Source organism: Rattus norvegicus, chromosome 4 (genome assembly GCF_021556685.1).
Source record: "Rattus norvegicus strain SHRSP/BbbUtx chromosome 4, alternate assembly SHRSP_T2T, whole genome shotgun sequence".
Classification (NCBI taxonomy): domain Eukaryota; kingdom Metazoa; phylum Chordata; class Mammalia; order Rodentia; family Muridae; genus Rattus; species Rattus norvegicus.
The window spans coordinates 178,820,384-178,832,927 of NC_141537.1; the positions used below are offsets into that span (position 1 = coordinate 178,820,384).

At 42.1% G+C, this 12,544-nt stretch overlaps 1 long non-coding RNA gene across 1 annotated transcript; it reads left to right on the top strand.

Moving 5' to 3' along the window:
• Nucleotides 1–213: 213 nt before the first annotated feature.
• Nucleotides 214–12,159, top strand: LOC147995137 (uncharacterized). The gene is made up of 6 exons (XR_015687279.1): nucleotides 214–392; nucleotides 482–539; nucleotides 731–880; nucleotides 976–1,145; nucleotides 10,957–11,078; nucleotides 11,632–12,159. It is a non-coding gene; the product is annotated as an uncharacterized LOC147995137 (long non-coding RNA).
• The last annotated feature ends 385 nt before the right edge of the window (nucleotides 12,160–12,544 follow it).

Consider the following 12,544-nt stretch of genomic DNA (forward strand, 5'->3'; position numbering starts at 1 on the left):
AAACGTAGCTTCCTTCCTTTCTGATTCCCTCACCTGGGTAGGTGGTCAGGAACCGGTGCGTGCTGGGAGCATTATGTAATTGTTTGCTGAAGCCACTTCCAATATCGGCAGTGTACACGGTGGGCTCTACCTTGAACTATGACCCAGAATTAACCTTTGACCCCTATTATAGAATCAGGAAAGAAACTCACTGCTCTGGTTTGGCCTCCCTGCCTGGCCCGGAGCAATGAACACAGTTGCCACCAGGAGCTCCTGAGAGGGAAAGAGAGGCAGGGAGTAGAAGAGACCTCAGGCATCTGTGAGCGTGATGGGAACAGACTCTGTGGAGATGATGGCTTCACTGAGACTGCTTGCTTAATGGGGACAGCAGAGGATGCTTAAACCTTTGAGGGGTGGGTACAGGCCTTGCAGAAGGAGGTATTGTATTCCATTGGCTGGGGTCAGGGCACTGGGGAATTCCTCATTCGTATTTGAATTCCAGGGGCTGCTGGACATGCCCTTATAAGGGGAGAGGAAGTTTAACTTGACCGCCAGGCTACGTGAGTGATCTCCTCAAGCTGACAAAGTTGGGGGAACCAGATTACATATGGTGGGACATGCAGGCCCTGGGTGGGTGGGGGAGCAATCCTACTCCTGTCAATCTCAGGATTAGATTTCCTGTTTGGACATACTTTGACCCCATTCTTGCTTCCTCCTGCCTCACCCCCTTCCCTTGTCCCACTGCTCCCAGGCTCCACAGAAACTAAGACTAGGACACTAATCTCCTCCCAGGCCACACTCACCGGCTCCCAAGGCAGAGTGCAGCAGCAGCAGCAGCAGCAGCAGCAGCAGCAGCAGCAGCAGCAGCAGCAGCAGCAGCAGCAGCATTCTGTTCTGCCCGGCAAGAGATCACCCCATTCTGACTAACAACCTGGTCTCTGATTTTGTCCACCAGTATACCCCCAATAATAGCTAACACATAATCATCATTTTCAGATGCTGGCTGCCTCAACTCAGAGTAAAGACTGAACATTTGTCCTTTCATCTTCTGCAAAGGAGAAAATGAACTACTCTGAGCAGATGGTATTTGGTCATGTGCAAATGGCTACTGGTCTTGGGTTGCTGTGAGCCGGAGGGAGGTGAACAAGGTGCTGGTCAGGGTGGAGGTAAGTCCTGCTCTGCCATGTGCTAGCATCAGGTATGGGGCTGGTTCAGCAGTTTCTCCTCTCGGCACCTTACCCTTCTTGATATTAAACATGGGATTCCAGTCTTGATGTTGTGAGCCCCAGCCAAGAAACTTATTTCTCCATAACAATGTGCCTTCTGACTTACTCAGGAATCCTGTTCACTGACAAGTTTTCCCTCTTTTTTAAAATCTAAATTATTTATTTATTTATTTATTTATTTATTTATTTATTTATTTATTTATTTTTACACTCCAGATTTTATTCCCCTCCCAGTCCACTCCCTCATACCTCCTCCCCACCCACCCTGTCCCCATGAGGATGTCCCCACTCCACCCACCGCACCAAATCTCTAAACTCCCTGGGGCCTCCAGTCTCTTGAGGGTTAGGTGCGTCTTCTCTGACTAAACCCAGACCTGGGAGTCCTCTGCTGTGTATGTGTTGAGGGCTTCATCACAACTGGTGTATGTTGCCTGGTTGGTGATCCAGTGTCTGAGAGATCTCGGGGGTCCAGGTTAATTGAGACTGCTGGTTGTCTTACAGGATAGCCCTCCTCCTCAGCTTCCTCCAGCTTTTATTGACATAGATATAGACACAAATTCAGAGTCTGAGAACCCATGGCAGTGTTAGAGAACTTTCACAGCATGCACGGGGCCCTGGATTCAATCCCCAGGGAAACCAAAAACATTAACAAAAGCACAGAGAGAATCTGAGAAATCTTTTTCCTGTAACTATAAAGCAGCTGGTGTCTTTTTCACACAATGTTACATAATTATTTTTAATATATGTTATGTGTAAACGTTACACAGGGTTGTATCACAGACATTCTTAGGAGTAGCCAGCGAACTGATGACTGAACACAGGGTTTGTCTTTACTTTTGCAAGGTAGAGCAAAGCCTGAAATTTTTTACCTTTCAGCAAATTCTGGAACATCCCCAAATAACTGATCTGTAATTATATTTGGAGAAGCAAAGACTTCATAAAAGTACCTGGCAGGTACCAAAGGTTAATTGTCATTGTCGTTGTTGTTGTGATTGTTGTTGTAATTGTTATTATTATTGTTGTTATTTGCTATCGCTTTTGTTTATTGTTGGTATTGTTGTGTTGGTTTTGTCATTGTTTTTATTTTTATTGTTATTGTTGTCATTGCATTATTGTTGTTACTGTTATTGTTTTTGTTGCTGTTTACTGTTATTTTGTTGTTTCGTCATTATTATTATTATTGTTCTTGATGTCATTGTATTATTGTTGGTATTGTTATTATTGTTGTTGTTGCTGATGGTTGTTGTTGTTTCTGGTTGTTGCTGTTGCTGTTGTTTTCTATGACTATTGGTGAACATGCTCAATGCACGCCATCCCCATCCGTGTACCATGCACTACATATGTGTTGCGGCAGATACTATCACCAGAAGCAAATCTTTTTCTTTACCCCAGTTCATGTTGCTTACTTCAGCCTGCAGGCTAAGTACTTCCCCCCTCCTCTCTGAATCTGTCTTTCCTTCTTACTTTTTGAGGGGTTTTTACTTTCTTCAACTATTATGGAACATACTTCCCATCATGCTTTTGAAGCAGCATCTCTTGGCTGCTGTCCTACTCTGTTAACACCTTTCCCAGCAAATCGGCCTCAACTTCTGATGTCACGTCAGCCTGTGTCAGCTATGCTTCCTGATCCCACGTCATACACATAAGTACTATCCACCTCATGAAAGCACCCTGGGGAAGATCAGAAGAGGAAAACCTGAATTTTTTCTTCAGGTATCCTTGATATGACTTGGCTAATGCACACTTGGGTAAGCTCTCTCGATCATGGCGGTCTCTGCTAAGATGCCATCGCTGCCCGGGTGTGGCTATATTGCCTTATTTAAGCTGATAGATGGAGGTTTTGGTGGAACATCTTGATCTGGGCAGAATGGACTTTCAACACCAGACGTCTGAACAGTTGCCAAGCGATTGTAAAAGACGCAGGTGCCAGAGCCCAAAGCACTGGGTGGGTTTGCCTCCCACTTCAACCACTGCGGAGTAGATTCTGACTCAGCAAGATGTCTAACGCTTGTGTCTCTTTTGTTTTCCCTTGGTTAATAAGTAATAGTTGTGTAGCTAGGTACAGAGTCCAGTGTAGCTGAAGTGGTCAATGAATTTGATCTACTCTTGTATAGAAAGGTTTTATTTTCCCACATTTTAGGAAATCCAAGTTCAACTTAATGGCCCTAAAGACCTTTCATAAAAAGATAATATCATAATGCCTTCCATAAACCTTATGGAACTACTTCTCTGCAAATCAAGGCTGGGTTCCAAGACATACAACCTTTTAGCCAGTAAGAACATCTTGAACATCACACGGGTTGAATATTTAGCATTCCAGAAGCACCATGAGCTGAGTGAGCCTGAGGAACTTTGGGGAAGGTTGGAGCCCTAATTCTACTACAATCCTATAAGGAGCACTACTACACTATTTTGTTTTAAGATTGGATCTCAATGTGAAGCCCCGCTGGTCTAGGCCAGGCTGGCCTGAAACTCAGAAATTCATTTGCTTCTGCCTCCAGAGCACTAGGATTACAGGCATGCGCCAATCCTCTCTTTTGAAAGGATAAATAGCATTAAGTTTCTTCATCTTTTTATTTTCATTTTTAAGAATAAAGACAGGAAAATTTATAACAAGAGGGGGGAAGGGGAAAGGGAAGAAGGCTGAAGAGACAGGAAGTTCAGAAACAAATCTTGTTGGAAGGAACTGATACACAGGCTCTCAGGTGAAAGCTACTTGGGTGGAGGGCACATGGGCATTGTCTGACTTTTATGGCTCCCTTCATCTATTCAGGGAAAGAAGAGTCGGGAAATAAGATTCTAGTCAAATGTTGACCAAATACATCCCTTGTCATAGCAGAGACACTATCGGTTACTATGTCCAAGATGTCTTTATTATTTAGGATAACCTCCCTTCTACTCATTGAATGAATCCAACCCCCTTCAAACTAGGAAAGAAGTAGTTGATAAAAGATGGGTTTTGTTATGATTGCCTCTAAAATAAAAGTATCTTATAACTTTATATTAACATACACATCAAAAATGCCATAGATGGAATAAAAAACAATCCAATAGGTCTATTAAACCATTATTTAAAAATATGCCAGCCACCTCAAAATCGGAGACTGAATAAAATAAAATCGGTGTTTAGCTTTCTTTTCTGTTTGTTTCACTGTTTGTTTCATTGTTTGCATGTCTGGATCTCTAGTTTTAGTGCTTGGTTTGTGTTGCTTGGGTTGGCTTCAAATATATTATCCTTCATCCTTAGCTTCCCACATGCCCCATCAGCCAGCTGAATAAAAAGTTTTACATTGTCAAGGTAAAGCATTGCTATGATATTTGTGGTGGTACTTAACCCGAAGATAAAATTACTGTATGTAACTACAGCCAAGATTTTCACTTAAAAATTGGCAGGCCTGGTAGCTCACTCCAGTGATGCCCATTCGTGCATTGCTAAAGCAAGAAAGTTCCAGCAAATGCAGGGCCAGCCCAGGCTACAGAGTGAGAGCCTGCCTCGTAACTCAGAATAAACCAGTTGATCTTGAGGAAAGCGATTTTTAAAAATATTAAGAGGTGCCAAAATACTACCATTCGGCAGTTTCTGTTCATAAGACACATTGGCAGGATTGCTTCCTTTGTGGTGGAAATGAAGCAAAAGTGCTTTACAGATGTCAGGACGTTTCAAGGCATTCGCCATTTCACCAACTTGCTCTCGTCACAGCTCGTTATGTAGACAGAAAGCTTACCAGTGGCGTGTGATTACAAATATTTCTTCAAGTATGATGTTTATGTGTGGGGCAGGGTGTTTGCTGACATAGGCACAGTGTTGGCACCAAGCTAGGCTTGCTTAGCTCCTGAATTTTCTGCTTACATTTGCTTCGTCGTGTGTGTGTTTATTCTTGGGTCCAAGCTGAGAGGGCATCAGTGAAGGAAGAGTTCTGCTGCCAGCAACAGCAGACAACATAAGATCACTTGTAGAAGTAACCAGGGCTGTTTTTAATGGGCTCAGCCTTACCCTGCTATCCACTGTAGGAAAAATCAAAGGAGAAACCACAGAGACACAGGGGAAAGAGGTCGGGTACAGGAAAGGCACTAAAAAGAGCTTTTTAGTGCAAATCACCACCTGGGCCATCTACATATAAAAGAGTATGGCAATTTGTAACAGAAAGGCTATATTGAACAACTGGAAAGTCACAAAAACTCCCAGTAGATATTTTGACAGAAGTTGTCCAAATAGATGGAGACACAGTTGAAGAAATACGGGAGAGCATGTACGGAGACAGAAAGGTGAGAACTCTGCTCGGTAACTGAAAATGTCCTGTCAGTCTCTTTAGAAACCTCAGTGTTCATGGAGTTAGACTATATTAGCAGTTTTTCCCATGGCTGTGTCCTCATAAATGACAGGAAGCCACGTAAGGGAAAAAGGGTTATTTTAGCATACAGTCAGAGGCAACAGAATCCCTTATGCACGGCAAGAGTGTGAGATGCTTGAATGAGCTGTGTCTCTAGTTGGAAGGCATCAGAAGACGGGAAATGGACTCAGGTTATAAAACCCCTAGACCCACCCAATGGCTACTTCCTCCTGTGAGGCGCCACCTTCTAAAACTTCCACAACCACTCAGAATAGTACTATCAATCAATAACCGGTTCTTATAATACCTGTGCCAATGGTGGACACTTGGCATTCAAACCACAACATGGAGAAATAAAACTGAGTTGGGAAAGGATCCATTCTTAGATATTTAAATGTAGGTTTTATTGATGTTCCCCTTCGCTATCTTTTTGAAAACAAGAAGAGAAAATTATAAATCGTTCAGTTTATTCTCAATACTTTGCTGTTGATACACAATGGGCACGTGAATGTGTGAAATATTCATCGAAGGAACTGCAACAATGTGATTACCTTCCATTGAGTCTGGCGTTGATGCAGTCACTGTGGTTGGAGCGCTGAGTAGCAGGGGCCTCTCTCAGTGGACCATGACATATGAATCCTATGAATAAAGTGGGCGTGAACTGTGGGCAGAACAGTTTCTCTCTTTTCCTTAAGGAGCCAAGAGAATTAAATGTCACTCGGGTAATGCTTAGGTCTATGAAAAGAAGCTAAACTTTGGGGTGGGGTCATTCTGAAGGTCTTCAATGATGCTGAAACTGTAACTTTCTAATTCCTCTAAGCCTCCCTTCCTGGCAGGATTAACCATTATTCCATTGAATGAACTTAAGTCTTCCTGCATAAGGAATTTATAGTGATTTCTCTTGAAGGTAACAGGTTTGGAGTCACTGTTGATCTTCCAGATTGCAAAAGTAATTTTTATTCACCAGATGTAATTGTCCTGTAGGAGGTTACTGATGAATAAGCTCACTTTTTCTACCTCTTTATGAACTATAGATGACTGGTTCAGCTCAACTATTCAGCCCAAAGTCCTCTCCAATTATGTTGGGTGCCAGATGTAAATATACCTTTTACTTCCTATGATGAAGGGAAGAGAGTCATACCCAAGTTTGGGCTGAGCCCAGAGCAATTTTAATCTCTCTTCTAGCTATTTCTAGGGCTAGGCCTAGAAACTTCTAGCCTCCATAATATCTAATCTTCTAAGCTGACTGATTCAAACTGACCTTTCTTGGCTTCTGACTGAATTGCTCTGCTCAGCCTCAAACTAACTCTGGCAATCTGTTGTACTCCTCTGACTTCTTCTCATTCTCGGGCTCATTGTCTTTACCTGTCTCTGTAAACCTGGACTGGAAAACCTGCCCCCCTCCCTCTCTCTCTGCTGGACTGTCTCAAGTAATCCTTCCTGTGCTGTTCTCACAAGAGTTGGGCATATCCTATCTCTGACTCATTCTGTCACATCTCCCTCTGATTCATCACTTTGTCCCTCAATGTGATGTCATGTTCAAACATGGCTGCTTTTTTCCATTACTAACTTTACCTTCATGGTCTGTGCTTAAAGGTTTGTACTAAGGACATGTCTTCATTCTAGCCAGATCATCCTGTCATCTAGAGCATTGGTGATCACATAAAATAAATAATATCTGAGAAATAGTAAAAGAAAAAACCTTTTGTTGTCTGGAGACATGGCTGAGTGATTAAACACACCTGGTACTGCTCTCATAGAGGGCACACGTTTCACTCCGAGTGCTTGTGGGGGGTGGCTCATAAATATCTGTAACTCTAGCTGTAGGTGATCTGACACCTTCTTCTAGAAAAAAATGTTAACATATACACAAAGGCACATAAGTTAAAGACAGAAAATATTAAAGAGAAAAGGCTGCAGTGACAAAGCAGGATATTGGACCCAGTTTGTACAGGCTTTTATATCTTACATCACAACCTCTCAGAAAGTATAGGTATATGAAAATTATATGAGAATTGAGGAGATCGGATGACCCAGCTGGACTCTACCCTTAGATGCCTCTGCTTTCTACAGTGGTCCAAAGGACCAAGTAGCCATGGCGCAAGAATGGAGGTTATGCATGGATTAAACAAACTTGACCTTTTCATTCATCAAGGCCTGCTCTAACAGAAGTCTGCCCAACCTGTTGTCATCCCTTAACTCAGTCAGGCATGCAGTAACAAGTCAATTGCATTTGACTGACTCATGGCTGACCATTCTCTGTGTAAACCTCCTCACAGACACTGGCAGTCTATTTAAAGTTCTAGCTAGGTTATTGATTTAGAGAACCATGCATTGTGGATCAGTGCAGTTTCTCTAAGATGAAGAAATGTCTCCTGAGTGGCAGTTGGTACAGAAGCTTCTAGGTTCTTGTAAAATTGGAGCAAAATAAACACTATTAAGAAAATTTGGGAAATGTACTAATTTGCTCTGACTTATTTTGTACAGAACCACTAGAAGCTGGGTGTGGGCAGAGTAGAGGGACTTGCTGAATAATCTGTTATAATGAGGAAGAGATGTAGACCATGGAGGGAGGTGCAGCTGGGGAACAGGGCATATGGTGATAAGGTTGGATTTGGTCATATTTTGATAGTAAACCACACACTTTCTCCTTTCTTTTAGTTTCATTATTAATATCACTATCAGTGAGCTAAACATTTTATTCTGCAGATGGATCACAGATTTCCTTGAAATTTTCCAATAAGTTTGTTCTATCAAAATAAAAGATGGGAAACAAATGGGCAAAACGACTTTGGCATTTCTTTATATTCAGTCAAGAGATACACATCACCAGGTTCAAAATTCCTTAAGCAGGGGATTCGTTGAGTTTTGGATGGCCTTGCATTTAGTTGTCGACTTAATCTTTCTTTCTTTAAAGCAGCGGTTCTCAACCTCCCTAATCTTGTGACTCTTTAATACAACTCCTCATGTTGTGGTGACTCCATACTGTAAGCTCATTATGAATCATAATGTAAATGTCTGATATGCAGGATTTCTGATATGTGAATCCCATGAAAGGGTCATTAAACCCCCAAAGGTGTTGTTACCCACAAATTGAGACCCACTGACTTAGAGTACTTGATTTTTATCAAATTATCTGAAACAGTATATATATTTTAAAGTGTTTTGTGTTTTTAGGTATAAGTCTTTGTGGTTATGTTAACCATGTCCACAAAGACTTGTTACTTTGAAGCACTGAAGAGCCTCCACACTGTAACCTTGCTTGGAGTTAGAGACTTTAATAAGTCCGAAGGGTGAGACCCCAGCCCAATAGTATTACTGTGCTTATAGAAAGTGTCATTGATCTCTTCATTAATCCCCAGAACAGGAAGAATGCAATGAGCAGGCAGCAGTCTACAGGCCAGATAGAGCATCATGGGTATCTCCATCTTAGACTTCAAGAACAGGACTGTGAAAAATTAGTTTTTGTTTTTGTCTCAGGTTCACTCATTCTGTGGTATTTTGTTATGATATACTGACCAAATTAATATACAGCATTGCAGGATGGTGTCATTATGCAGGTGAAGGCAGGTACAAGTTAGAGTGAGTGAGGCCTGTCATTGAACAAGAAGGAAGGATGGGTGGGAGAAAAGTTTTAGAGAGAGGAGGGCACTAGAGGAGGAGAAGAAGCAGATGAGAGAACATGGTGGTGGATGTTAAGATTCCTTTCTACACATTTACAGGTTGTTATGAATATTCTTAAGGGATGGATGTGTACAGGGCTTTGTATGCCTAGGTGGGCAATTATATCTTATCAGTTGGATCGGAGGTTATTGTGTCGTGTGTTCTTTCATGTAGCAATTCAATTGAATTCAAGAGAGTATATGGTGGCTGGAGACACTGGGCCACCATGGAATTGAGATGTATATTTCTGGCATGGTGGCAACCTGCCTTAGGAACTAGATGGGTGGAGAGATTGCTGCCAGGCTCAGAGAGAGGCCATCGGTAGTGTGAGATGGGATGGAGCTAAGCGGGTGAGACGCTTTGCTGACTGAGATGAGGATATCTAACAGATATCTTTGGGCACTCTGGTGCCAGATCTACTGTGGGGTAAAAGACAGCATTTTTTTTTTTATAATTTTGTAGCAACACAGCATATATGTGGGTGCATGAAAAATCTCAAAATAAGTAATCAAAAATGAAGTTTTGTTGAGGTAATCAGACCTGAAAAACAAAAACAAAAGCAGGAAGGATGCTTATGAACACGGATGGTCTATGCAATGGTGACCAAAGTAGGCTGTTCTACCAATGTGCCACCAGAACATTTTAATCTCTGGGCTGATGGTCTTACATCACCTTCACACACAAACTAGAGGTATCTGAAAGGGGGGAACGTCAGCTGAGAAGATGCTTCCCTAAGTTCTGGCTGTTACACATTTTCTTCATTTGTGATTGATGGGGGCAGGCACAGCCTATTGTAGGTGGTTCCATCCCTGGACTTGTGGTCCTGGGTTCTAGAAGAAAGCAGGCTGAGCAAGGCAGGGGAAGCAACAGTAAGTTGCACACTCCATGGCCTCTGAGTCAGCTCCTGCCTCCAGGTTCCTACCCTGTTTGAGTTCCTGTCCTGACTTTCCTATGATGAGCAGTGATATGAAAGTGTAAGCCAATAAAGCCATTTCCTCCCTAACTTGCTTTTTGGTCACTGTATTTCACCACAGCAATAGAAAGTCTAACTAAGATGACATAAATTTTCTGTTATTTTTTGCAATATGAAAAATATCACCTTTTTTGGAGAAGAATAATGTAGCATTTACTAGTTATAGCTAGATGGTTCAGGTCCTTTTACAAATCCAGTCTCTGTTCTTACATGTTGGTTTTATTTTTCTCCTTATGTTTAGCTGTGTATCAATATATGATCTTCATGTGCATGTGGACATCAGAAGCTAACTTATGGAATAGGCTCTCTCTACCTATAAGTGGGATATAGGTATTGACCTCAGATCCCCAGGCCTTTGTGTAAAGCAGTTTATCCACTGAGTCCTCTCACTGGCCCTCATGTTTGTTCCCAGTAAAGATTTTGTGCAAAGCATATTTCTCAGGAAGGCTTTGCCCTCCCCACCTCTCACTGTAAATTGCCCCCATTGTTCTCTTTATGCTGTATATAAGTTTCCTCATGACCCATATGGAAGTTACCTTACATATATGCTACATTTATTTTTGTATATTCCAGTAAAATATAAAACCTGCGAGACCTTGTTCATCCCTTCCCTACCATGTTCCTATCTGAAAAAACAACACAGAGACTCAACACGCATGGGTAGGAGACATACTTTTGGGGAAGGACTGAAAAAAGACAGAACCAATTTCATGACCCACAAGAGGGTCTCGGTTTTCTGCACCAACTTCAGTCCATGCAACACTTCTCCCTCATTTTCTTACAGGCTCATCTTATTGCAGCTTACCACGTTACATACATCTTTATAAGTTACCAAAAACATGTCCTGGATTAAAGCAGTTTGTGAACACCATCAAGGCTTAAGCCCCAAACTTCTCCCCCTGAGAGGTTTGTATTATCCCTGAGAGGAACCTGGAGCACCCCGCGTGTGAGTGTTTTGACTACATATGGTTAACAGATATGATACTTTCCTGCCTGGCTTTCATTCCTATCTCGATTTTTTTCCCAGTTGTATCAGCATGTTTTTGTTGTTTGCCACATTCTGTTCTTCACAGTCCTTTCCCCATTTTTCCCACCTTGTTCTTCATCCGAAAGGGCTGATCTGCATAGTAGATTTGTATAGAAGTTTGCCTTGGTGAACGCTTGACCATTGTGTCCCAGTTCATGTGATGCAAGTGTGTTCGCCATGGTGATGTTTCTTCTCCGGGAGGGGCCGTGCACTCCTGCTTAGAAGAGGTGCCTGGAAGAGACCCCACAGAGCCAGCCAATCCCTTCCACCATGGGAAGGCCCAGCAGGAAAACATTGTCGATGAGTCAGAAAGTCGGTCCTCCACAGACCGACACAGTCTGCCTTGATCTTATACTCCTCAGCTTCGAGAACACTGTGCGATAGATTTCTATTGTTTATAGTCACACAGATCTGCTGTTTTTGTTACTGCAGTCCACACAGAAGAGCCCAGAGCCTGAAGTGAATGTGATGCAGGGGGACCATGGAAGATACATTTCCTCAACTCAGTTTCTCATAGAGGAAGTTTGGAGCTGAGAGAGTCAGGATTTCGTGTTGGACTGGACTTTATTAATAAAACATGAGATAGTTCCTGCTTGAAATAAGAGAATTGAGATAAATCCAAAGTATACCAATTGAACCAAGACTTGATAGCATTGTGGAAAAAGAAGTTACTGGCTGGCCAGGCTCCATTTCATTCTACTTGACAAACAGATACCAATACTGGAGGGAAACAGTAAGATAGGAAACAGATCACAAACTCACATTTAAGCTGAAGTGAAACTGAATTCGTTTATGTTGAACTGGTAAACACATCATTTCCATTTACTCTTTCCTAATAATCTATCAGCAAAAACAACATGTAAGATGAAAATTTTCATGTGGTTGAGGGGATTTTTCAACATATTCTCCATGACGCCCCAAGATTGTATTCAGGACTCTAATAAAATTTCTAGGACTTAGAACAATCAGTGGGAATTTTTATATGGCAAGTATAGCATTTACACCTGGCTATTGTCACTTCATAAATCTGGCCACACATGTGTACACACACACACACACACACACACACACACACACACACACACAGTTTCTCTTTTGCCCAATCGCAGATCTTACCCTCCTGGGAATGGTCCAGAGGGGCTGCAGAGAGAAGTGACCACTGCCAGCTCATTTTAACTGCACTCATTGTTCTTCCAGAGAAACCCAGACAGTGTCCTTGGGACCCTTTAAACATCTGCTTCTTCTAGAAATACAGGAAAACATAGTGTCTTTCAGTGTAGTTTTTGATGTGAGTTTGATGTGACTCATTTTTTGAGGCAAAATCATCACTACCATGAAGGGACAT